The sequence below is a fragment of the Micromys minutus genome, assembly GCF_963924665.1.
Source record: "Micromys minutus genome assembly, chromosome: X".
Taxonomy (NCBI): Eukaryota; Metazoa; Chordata; class Mammalia; order Rodentia; family Muridae; genus Micromys; species Micromys minutus.
Genome location: NC_137970.1, coordinates 111,515,214 through 111,526,351, shown reverse-complemented (window position 1 = coordinate 111,526,351; position 11,138 = coordinate 111,515,214).

Sequence of the window (11,138 nt, the reverse complement as noted above, 5' to 3'; positions counted from 1 at the left end):
TGGAAGGGGTTGGGGAAAAAGCTTTGCATAGCTTTTGGCAGCTGGGTGCAGAGTTGGACGTGTATGCTTACCTTTCATCAGATGCTGAAAGCTGAAAGGACAGCAACCATGTCCTCCAGTCACCACTCCCTTGCTGTGTTTCCTTTCTCATGGCGGCCTCTTCTCTTGCTTCAGGTGGCGTTCCTGTTGAAGGCCCAACACAGCTGAGCCCTGGAACTCCTGGCCCAAGATAAGCTGTAAGCGGCCAGCCAGGGGACACAATGGCTGCACCCAGCAACTCTGCCACACAGGGCCCCTCTCTGTGCCACCAGAACCCTCAGCCTCCAGAAGATGACATGACCTGTGAAGCCTCCCGCCAGCGCTTCAGACAGTTCCAGTATGAAGAAGCAGATGGGCCTCAGGAAGCCTTCTGCAAACTCTGGGAACTTTGTTCCCAGTGGCTGAAGCCAGAGACACGGTCTGTGGAGCAGATACTGGCACTGCTTGTGTTGGAGCAGTTCCTGCAGATTCTACCCCCAGACTCAGAGACTGAGACATTCAACCGGGAGATGAGACAAAGACTTTTCGCCCTGATCGAAGACCTAAAGAGAGATCACTGGAGGTCAGGGGACAAGGTAAAGAGTGTTGGGCTTGGTTGTTCTTAGACCGAAAGAGGGGCCAGGCATCTAGGTCAAGATGAGCCATCCTGTCTCTGTGTCATTCACAGCCCCCAGCCTTCCCCAGAATCCTTTGCAACATTCTCCTCTGCTGGAGTCAGCACTGAGGTCATAGATTTGAAGCTGTTCCTGACCCCATGGCATGTCTACAATATGCAAATAGCACTGCCTCATTTATTACAGTAAATGAAATTCTTAGGCAGCATAAGTTAGCAATAGTATCACTGTAGTGCTACATGGCCTGAGATACATGTATTGCCAGAATCTTTATAGAATGGTTTGAAAATGCAAAGTCAGAAAGAGTCTAGAAAGCATAGAAAGAAGGGAATTGGACCATAGTTTATGATAAACTATTATTGACTTCTATATAAATGTGCTTGGACTTTATTTTACTTGAAGACACCGTGAAGTGTGTTCCAGGAAATGCCTATGTCTCTGCTTACTCTCACTGTTGTAGGACAGTTAGAAATTAACATCAAATTTCCTGTGCTATGAACTTTTGCCCTTAGTCTTTAAGTGGATAGCTGCTTTTACCTCACTGTAAATACTAATCAGCAGCAATGAAATGAGCTTTGTTTGGGAAAATATGAACAACACATGGGATGCTCTCCCTAGACCATCTAAATCACGGGACTTTATGGAACAGTAGCTGGTACTTCCTAGGTTTTTCTCACCTGCATGAATATTTGAGGGGGGAACTTTCTGAATTTGAGAGAGCCTAGGAAGAGCTCTGTATAGGAGTGATACACTCCTAGTTGTTCTCATTAGCATATCCAAAAGGCCTCAGGAGGGAGACACTGTTACCTTCTGCTCAGAACCCCTTCTTGAAGCTACTGTTGAGGGAAGGCATGGCTGAACCCTGGGCAGGGTCTGTAGGCTAGCAGCCACCTGAGATTCATTATCTCAGCTTGGGACAGCGGCTGCTTTTCAGGAGCTTTAGCTTCAGGGCAGTTGACTACATAGACAGGACTGTGTCAAAGGTTTCTGCCTCTCAAAGGGAGTGTGGCTGAGAACCTATGCTTTCTTTCTGTCTTCCTGATTTTGTTAAGCGGTTATCTTCAAGGTTCTAGATATGTCCTGCTTAACACAGGAGCCATGTGCCACCCCTTCACTCTTGAGTAATTAAAATATGGCCATATAGGTGTAAATCAGTTGTGAGTGTGAAATGTATTTGACTGCACCGTACCCTTTATATGTGTTGTTTTTAGTGATTGCTGGAAAGCTAAAAGCTCCTTGCATTGCTGCTGGCCAATGATGTATTTACAGTGATGTAAAAGGAGCTGCTTTTTCAATGGGATGATGCATTCTGATATTTTCTCAGATCAACATGCGTGACATGCTCTTGGGAGAACTGATGTCGATAGATATGTTTCTCACACACTCAAACATACCCGTGAGTCCACCTGCATTCCAGCCAAGAGAACCTGTCCAGGAGATCCCTGAGATCATACCAAAAGAGCTACAGGAAAACAACTTTGATCTTGATGCTGAAAGCCAGGCCTTTCTGAATATTGGTAAGGCAATATTCCCCCACCTTCAGCTCTTTGTTTCTGTTTGAAAGCTTAAGTTCTCTCATGTCATTGGGTCAAGTTGGAGTTATCAGTTTTCCATGGTCTAATGTTCTCCCAAATTGCCTTTCCTTTGTAGTCTCCAGCCTTAAGTTAGGCCAGTACTGGTTTATGCACCCTTCACCATCTACTTTGGTTCTCCACAAACAGTTTGATCTCAGCCTTATGACAAAAGATCTGGATGTCCTCATTCCCTTGGTAGGCAGACAGAAGGAGGCAGTGTGGTGATCCATGAACAGATCTTCACTAAGTACTAAGTTCACTCAGTGCCAAGTGATGGTGTTCCACTTAGTGTGAAGGAGTAGAGGGTGGGAACTTAAGGTGAGGATAGTGCTGGCTAGTGGCTTTAGCTAGCATGGGCTATGAAGCAAGAATCTGAGCAGAATAGATGAGCATCTTAGGAATATGGCTCTGGTTACCCAGGATATGCAGGCTATCTGCCACATGCTGCTGCATGTCACTAAGGGTGATTTTAGAATGGGTAAGGTTAGTGCCTAATAAGGATATACATTGGATTACCATCCATCACATCCCACACACCGTGTTGAGCAGTACAAATGGCCGGTACTTAAGAAACTGAGGGAAATACAGGTTGTCTGCTGAGACATTGGGACTGCAGGAGGGTAGGGAATAAGCAAGGGCTAGGACACTGGGATATTTACTTTACCTTCTGGTCCTTAGGCTGATAGGCAGAAGCAATGGCTGATAGTTATTTGTGTTTTGTTCACAAAATTCACTTCTATGCTTCAGTGGAAATCCAAAAGTGCAGATAATCTGGGCTGGCTACAAAACTAAGGCAATAGCCACAGGTTTTCCCAGCTTCATTCTAGTACATATATTTCCATTTCTGCTATCTGTTCATCTCTGTGTCTCTGTCTCTCTGTCTCTGTCTCTGTCTGTCTCTGTCTGTCTCTGTCTGTCTCTCTGTCTCTCTGTCTCTCTGTCTCTCTCTGTCTCTCTCTCTCTCTCTCTCTCTCTCTCTCTCTCTCTCTCTCTCTCTCTCTCTTACACACACACACACACACACACACACTTTCGAAGGCAGCAGGAGAGCTCCTTGGTCTCCCTTTGAAAAGACTAGAAAGGTTTTCTTGGTGAATTGCTTTCTGACTAAATATTTCCCTCTACATTTTAGTTCATCAACCTTAAGCCTGGATAGAGCCTCACTACTTCCATAGCTAAGCAGATGAGCCAAGAATAGCGTTTAACTAAGCATAGTAGGCCCCTCCCATCACTCACTATTTATTCTGATCATTTTAAGACCAAAGCCCATAGCATTGGTCAGAGGCTCCTGCTGAAGTAGCCCCAACGGAGGGGGAAATAGATGGTGAGACTTCTTGTGTCCAAACGAGCAGGTTGGATGAACTCTGGGGCGCTTTGTCGTGAAGTTTCAAACTGCCCTCCCTCTTCCCTCTAGCTTGTAATAGCAGAGTCCTGCCAGAGCTTGTTCTCTGGCATGGTAAGACAGACACAAGTGGGAGCCCTGCTGAATTCTACACACATAGGAGAATTACCAGGCCCTGGCAGGTAGAAAGGGTTTCAGTAGAAGCAAGGGAAGAAAGGAGAGAAAAGGGTGGTCATTGGTGCTACTTGAGAGCTTCCAGCCAATGATCTGAGCATTTAGTTTTCTCTTTATTCCCCATGTAACACAGCAGCACCATCGTTTCCATTTCTTCTCTTAGCTTTTGGAGTTGGGAGGAGAAAATGATGAATGTATGTCAGCAGAGATAAAAGTGAGTATATATATACATATACATGCACACACACATCTCTGTGTATCCATTTCTGATTCCCTTTCAGAATTCCATTTATCCAAAGAATATGAACAACTGGAACCTCCGGGCAAAGAACCCCCAGAACAGCTGCTGGCTGACTACAAAGAGCCTGAGGAAAACCAGATGTCCTTCCAACAGGAGATGCCAGGGAGCTCCCAGGATGCACAGCCCTCAAACTCTGGAGATCCTACAGAGGCTCGTCCCTGCAAGAAGCCTGACTCTGGTGCTCAGTTAGGGCTGTGTCTTGCTCATCGGAAGCAATATAATATTTACCTGAAAATGCATACAAGAAAGGCAGCACCAGGAGGCCGTAGAAGTCGGGCAGGGTCAGATATCTCTAGGCAGCAGCTTGTTGGCCAGGAGGATACCCATGAGCATGCTCTGGGCAATAATCCATCTACTGATGTGACATCCCTTATTGTGCCACAGGAAGACGGCTATTTTGATGATGAAAGACAGCAGTGTAGGCTGTGTAAGAAGGAGTTTATGTTTCAGTTGGGCTTGAGAGAAACCGTGAAAAAGAGTGCAGAGTCAAAACCTCACCAGTGCTCGTTCTGTGGGAAAATCTTTAGGGGGCAGTCACACGTCACTACACACCTAGTAAGACACACCAAAGAGAGACCGTTCACATGTGAACAGTGTCAGAAAAGCTACAAACACAAATCTAGCCTGCTGAGACACTTAAAATTCCACACAAGGGATCTTGAAAGCAAGGCAAGCCAGGCTTCTCAGAGCCTTATGTATAATGTAAGCCAATAGCTCACCAGCCTGCAAACTTTACGGCAGAACCGCCCCCCAGGACCGTGCTGATGGAAGCAAGTCCTAAAAAGTGATTCTGTCTCATAAGAACCTCCCTGCCCCTTCTGTCTGGGAGGGATAGAGCTGTTTGTTTCAGAGTGAAGCTTTGCTTATAGCTACATGCAAAATCCACCTTCCATGACTTTACCAATGCTAGAATGTTGACTGATTCTTTGTGGCCCTACATGTGATTTTTCTGGGCCTGGTAAGATCTTGTTTTGCCTTTAAGATGAAAATTACTTGTTCCCTGGCAGCATTTGCTGCACAAGTCCTATGAGAATGGAATATAGAATATATTATACACTGTTCATACCTTAAATGGAACACTGTTGACATGCAAGTCCTATCCTGCAGTAAGTTGTCAATAGGTATGCATGTCAGATCTTCCTTATCGATGGAAAGGATGCTCACAGCTGGTTTTGTTTTGATTTTGGTAATTAGAGCAGGGGGAGCAATCTCAAAGTCTTGCAGATGCAAGGCAAATACTCTATCACCGAGCAACAACTCTTGCTCAGGTAGGTTTTATTTTGTTTGTTTTTGTTTTGATTTTCCTTTACTGGTGCTGGGGAGTGTATCTAAGCCCTTGGCTTCCAAATCAAACTCTACCACTGAGCTATATCTCTTGCTCAGGTAGGTTTTTTTTTGTTTGTTTGTTTTGTGTTTTCTTTTCTGGTGTGTGAATCTAGAGCCTTGAGCTTGACCTTGCAAATCAAACACTGCCACTGACCTACATCTCTAGCTCAGACAGGATTTTTGAATTCTGTAACCCTAGTTGTGGTTATTCTCCATTAGTTTGATGATATAATCTTGTTTTTTCTATATGTATGGTCTCTTACTGAACTTTTTATACTATTTCTTCCTCTTTGATCCAGGAGCTAAGTAATGTTAACCCATTGCTGACATATTTTTGTCCATACTGCAATTTGATCAATAAATGAGTTTCTAGTTCTGCCTTCTGTCTGATTTTGTTTTCTTGAAGACTTGTACTTTATGAGCCAGAACCAAAAAAAAAAAAAAAAAAAAAAAACATGTAATGTGCTCTCGAGGAGGGTGATCTGGGGACTCTGAGGGGATTTCTGGTTATTAAATGCATGCTGGGTAGGTACCCTGTGTTCTCTCAGGGTAGTGTGGTGGTCCTTAGGTTACATGCTTGTATTTTTGTTCTCATACACATTTGGGAACCCTATTTTTTAGTACCACAGAGCAAGTGTTACCAGGTGCTTAGCGTTGAAGCTGACAGAAAACACTGAAGGCTCAGTTTTGGGCCTAGGAGTGGCCTGTTCTCTCAGAGATAGTCAGAATGTTCAGCCTTGTGAGCCCATCCTTGCCTTTTCTTCTGGGGGTGGAGGGAAACTGCTATTTCCTGTAAGGTTTTTGCAATTGGAGCTTCTGGAGTCAGTGGGGGCTTGCTTCTTAGCCTACTGAAGTTGCTCATCTGGAATAGCAAGGGAAAGGGGGAAAATCAGCACCCCAATGGCTCAAAACAAGTCTAGAACACCACTGTACTCTGTCTCCTTGTGTATGCAGCCCCTGTAACATTCTGAAGTGAAAGAGTGTTCCTCCCGGAAGCTCCAAGCAATCAGACTGCATTCCTCTGTTTGCTGTCAGACCCTGCCTCCAGGTCTCTGGACTGACTATCCATTAGGCATAGTCACTCACCCTTCCGGTCCCAGTCCCTGCTTCTTTCTCTGCAACACATGAGGCTCTCTTTAGCTTTTGTGCTGAACAGTGTCAGCCCTCCTTCTCAAATACTAACTAACTTGCCTGGTTGGGACTTAGAAGGTGTTCTTTCTCTCAATTAGTTGTTTACCAGTTATGCTCTCAGAGAGAATGGCTCAGACATCTAATTGGTGCGAGGTTCCCATGATTAAGGGCAGGGGATATTGAGTTATGGCCGACATCAATATATTTTAAGCCTATATCCAACTGACATCTCTAATGCTGTGCACAAGACAGGAGTTTGTCAGGTGACTTCAAACAGTAAAATATGAGGTCCATTGAGATAATCAGGTGATGTCTATTGAGAACAGTACTGGACTTTAAAGAATTTGTTCCCCCGTGTGTCTTTCCCACTACGTTCTCATCTTAAGAAGTGAGGTGTGAAGGCAGGAGCTGGCAGAAGAGTGCTCGTCAGCAGCCAGATCTCCAGGGACATTTATCCACTCTGTGACTTCAAGATATTTGTGTCACAGAGGTACCTGGTTAGCAAACAAATCTTTGTAGTGCACCAAAGCAAGAAGAAGGAAGGATGCCTGTGGCTCCCTTTCAGGCTTTACATGTTAAAGCTGAGACACATAGTAACAACTCAGGCCTTTCTGGCAGTTATCCCAATGGATGTCCATGGAATGTCTCGGTTTCCTTGTTGTGTGTGTTTAGACATGGTTCAAAGTGCTTTTCTGGTAGCCTGTGTATGCTAGTAAGTTTTCACCACCTTGACACAAAGCTAGCGTCAGCTAGGAAGAGAGACCTCAAATGAGGAATTGCCTACATTAGACTGGGCTGTAGGCATGTTTGTTGGGCATTTTTTAAAAAAATAGTTCTTTAAATGTTTTCATACCATCTCGTTTGAACATATTTCCCCCCCCCCCACCTCCTTACATATCCAACTCATATTTTTTCCTCTCTATATAAAAAAGAATGAAAATCAAATCAATCAAACATGACCAAAACAAGAACATATAAAAATCATGGAGTCTACTTTGTGTTGACCAATGACTTCTGAGAATTGGGCCTGCTTCTGAGGTGATTGATGTATTAGGTGTCATTCTATTGGAGAGAACAGATTTTCCCTCTCCCATCACGTATCAATTGCAAACAGCTTCTTGGTTAGTGGTGGGTCTTTGCATCTGCTTCCTGTTCTCCATGCTGGGATTCTGTCTGGCTTGAACCTGTTCAGTGTACCTTGTGCACTGTTTCCGTGAGTTCATATGTGTGTCAGCTGTGTTGTATCCGGGATAGGTTTCACCGGGTCATCCATTACCTCTGGTTAGTATGATGACTTTCTGCCTCATCTTTTGCATAGATTCCTGACCCTTGAAGGGGAGGGCTTGATAAAGGCCCAGTGCTCCAGTCTCTTACTGCATTGTCCAGTTGTGGCTCTCTGTAGATCAACACCTTCTGCAAGAAAAATTGTCTCAGATGAAGGTTGAGCGATACACTAGTATATGGGCAGAGCAATTACGAGTCATTAGAAGTCATTTTACTGCTGTGTTCATTTAGCAGAAGTAGTACTATCAGATTTTCATCTAGGGTTCATGCCCTATCTGGTCTCAGATGTTTGGCCTGATATCCCTTCACCATTTAACCCTTCTAGTTTCTTCTTTATTCTTTTATAACACTGTATTCTATTTTCCATTCCTTGAAAGATCTCCTCCTCTCTCATGGTCCCTTACTAGATGGCTAATCTCTGATATTCTAAATGAAAACCACATATATAAAGCTTAAAAGTCCCAGCCTCCCCTTGCTTTCTTTATTATTTTAGGGCCATCTGCCCACGGATAGCACCACTCACAGTGTACTGGGTCCCCTCCCACAAACTGTTAGTCAGGAAAATGCCCAACAGGTAAACTAGACCCAGAAAGACAAACATCGCATGCTTTCTTCTATGTATCGAGAAGGTTGACAGCTCTCAGTCATACGTAGCTCAAGTATCAAGGGACCATACGCCCTCTTCTGGCCTCTGTGAACACTGGACAAACATGGTGCACAGACATACATCCAAGCAAAACACTCTTATATTATATATAATACTTATATGTAAAAATATATATTGTTAAAATAAAAGTTAAATTTCAAAGAAGTTTTTAAAAATGTTGAGAAGCTGGGAAAACCATGCCGAGAAAGCCAATAAGCAGCCTTTCTCCTCGTATCCTGCCTATGCTTCTACTTGGGTTCCTGCCATGACTTCCGTCAGTGATGGAGTGCACTGTGGAAGTATAACACAAAATACACCTTCTTCAGAAGGGGAGTAGGATGGGGGTTTGTGGAGGAGTAACTGGGAAGGGGGAATATCATCTGAAATGTAAACAAATAAGATTATTAATAAAAACAAGACTTCTCCTCTCTAAGCTGTTTTTAGTGGTGGTGTTTATTACAGTATTAGAAAGCCAACCACACAGAGGCATGTAGAAAAGTACCCATCCCAAAGACAGCCATGTCCTAATAATACTATGACACATTCTTTCACAAAACGGACCCTGAATACGTCTTTAGATGGGGCATTTGACTATACTATCTAGGTTAGCCCTGTATGATCACAAGAAACAAAAGGAAGGATCAGTGTCAGAAGCAGATCTTAGATGTCAAAGCCGGGCTGGGAGCCCCACCATGGTTTCTCTTTTAAAGCTTCCAGAGAGTGGTTCTCAACCTACCTAATGCTGCAATTCTTTAATATAATTCCCTATGTTGTTCTGACTCTCAATCATGAAATTATTTTACTGTTACTTCATAGCTGTAATTGCCTCCTGTTATGAATCATTACTTAAAGCTCTGATATGCAGATAGTCTTAGACAACTCCTGTGAAAGAGTTATTAAATCGCCCAAGGAGTCACAACCTACAAGTTGTGAAGCACTGTTTCAGGCACTAGTAAACCTAGCCAGCACCTTGACTTTACATTTTGCCTTCTGGAATTGCACTAGAATAGATATGCCCTATTTTAGGTGCCTAAGCATGTGATCATCTGTAACACTAATTGGAAACTCACATACCCAAGTGGATGAGGGAGTCTAATTTTCCTGCCTTGGAATCTTGTCAGGTTTGAATCAGCTCTAATCAAATAGAAGAGAGAGGATGCTGGGTAAACTCCTACTCAAAGTCTTTGGAGACCACAGGGATTCCATTTTGTTCTCATGGAGAATAGGGGAGGATTTGTGCCCCATTAAAAACACCCATATAGTCACTAATTTTATGCCTGCCTGTCTGAGTGTGCTTTGTATTTTTTTCTGTTCTGTGCTGTGTTCTGTGTTCTGTGTTGTTGGTTACTAACTCTAGGGTCCTTACCTTACTTGCAAAATGAAGCTCATCTCAGTTTGAAAACCTTTCATATTTGTTCTCTGTGCACAATATGATTTTTAAAATAAAATCACTTTATGAATACTTTATACCACCAATAAGATCAACATTTCTAGGATGACATTTTTGAAAAGAATGATTTATTTATTTATTTTATGTATGTGAGTACAATGTAGCTGTCTTCAGACACACCAGAAGAGGGCATCAGATCTCATTACAGATGGTTGTAAACCACCATGTGGTTGCTGGGATTTGAACTCAGGATCTCTGGAAGAGCAGTCAGTGCCCTTAACCACTGAGCCATCTCTCCAGTCCCAGGATGACTTTTTTTTTAATTGAAAATATACATGCTTTCATATAATACATTTTGATTACTGTTCCCCCAACTCCTTCCAGATTTTCCCTTCTCCACCCACCCAAATTCATACCTCTTCTTCCTTACTTTTGTTAGAATACAAAGAGGCATCTAATAACAATAACAATATAATTATAATATATTGATAATTATAATAACAATATCGATGGTGATAAAGATAAAATAAAAACAAATGAACCAGAATAGGACAAAACGAACACATTGTTAGATAAAGAACCTCTAAAAATGCCACTCAGTTCATTTTGCGTTGGCCATCTACTGTTGAGCTTAAGGTCTAGCTTTGAACATGGTTTTTGTGCCCAGTGAAACCGTAGGGGCAAAAAAAAAAAGAATTTTTCCTTTTCGAGCTCTGAGCTGCAGACAACTTCTGGGTTGACGATCCCTGATGGTTGATGTATCTACTTCCCTCTCATTGCTGGGACTCTTTTTGGCTTAGACCTTGCAGGCTCTGTGCACGCTGTTACAGTCTCTTGGAGTTTGATGCATCTGTGTTTAGGAGGCCTTGGGGTGAGATTTTTTTTTTTTTAAACAATTTCCACCTATGTAAGTTTCCACTATGAGAAGTAATATCAATGCCTCATTGAAACCTTGTTTGCTACATTTTCTTTTCTAATGCTATTTTGCAGCATGACCACCTTCATAGACTGTTACTTGGGACATAATGAATAAACAGGCAAGTTTCAGAGGCTGTAAAGACATAAAGCTTAAGTGTAAATACATAGAGTATCTAATAAAATAAATAAATAAAAATTAAAAAAAATAAAGCTCAAGGAATGTGTGAGATGGCTCACTGGGTAAGGACACTTGTCAGTCAGGGCTGAAGGCCTGAACTTGGCTCTTCCAAGTCGTCGTCTAATCTCCACACATGTGGTGTGCTCTGCGCATAGCTACACACATATGTACACACTCAGACACATGCACACACAAAGCAAATACATTAAAATATGCAAAAG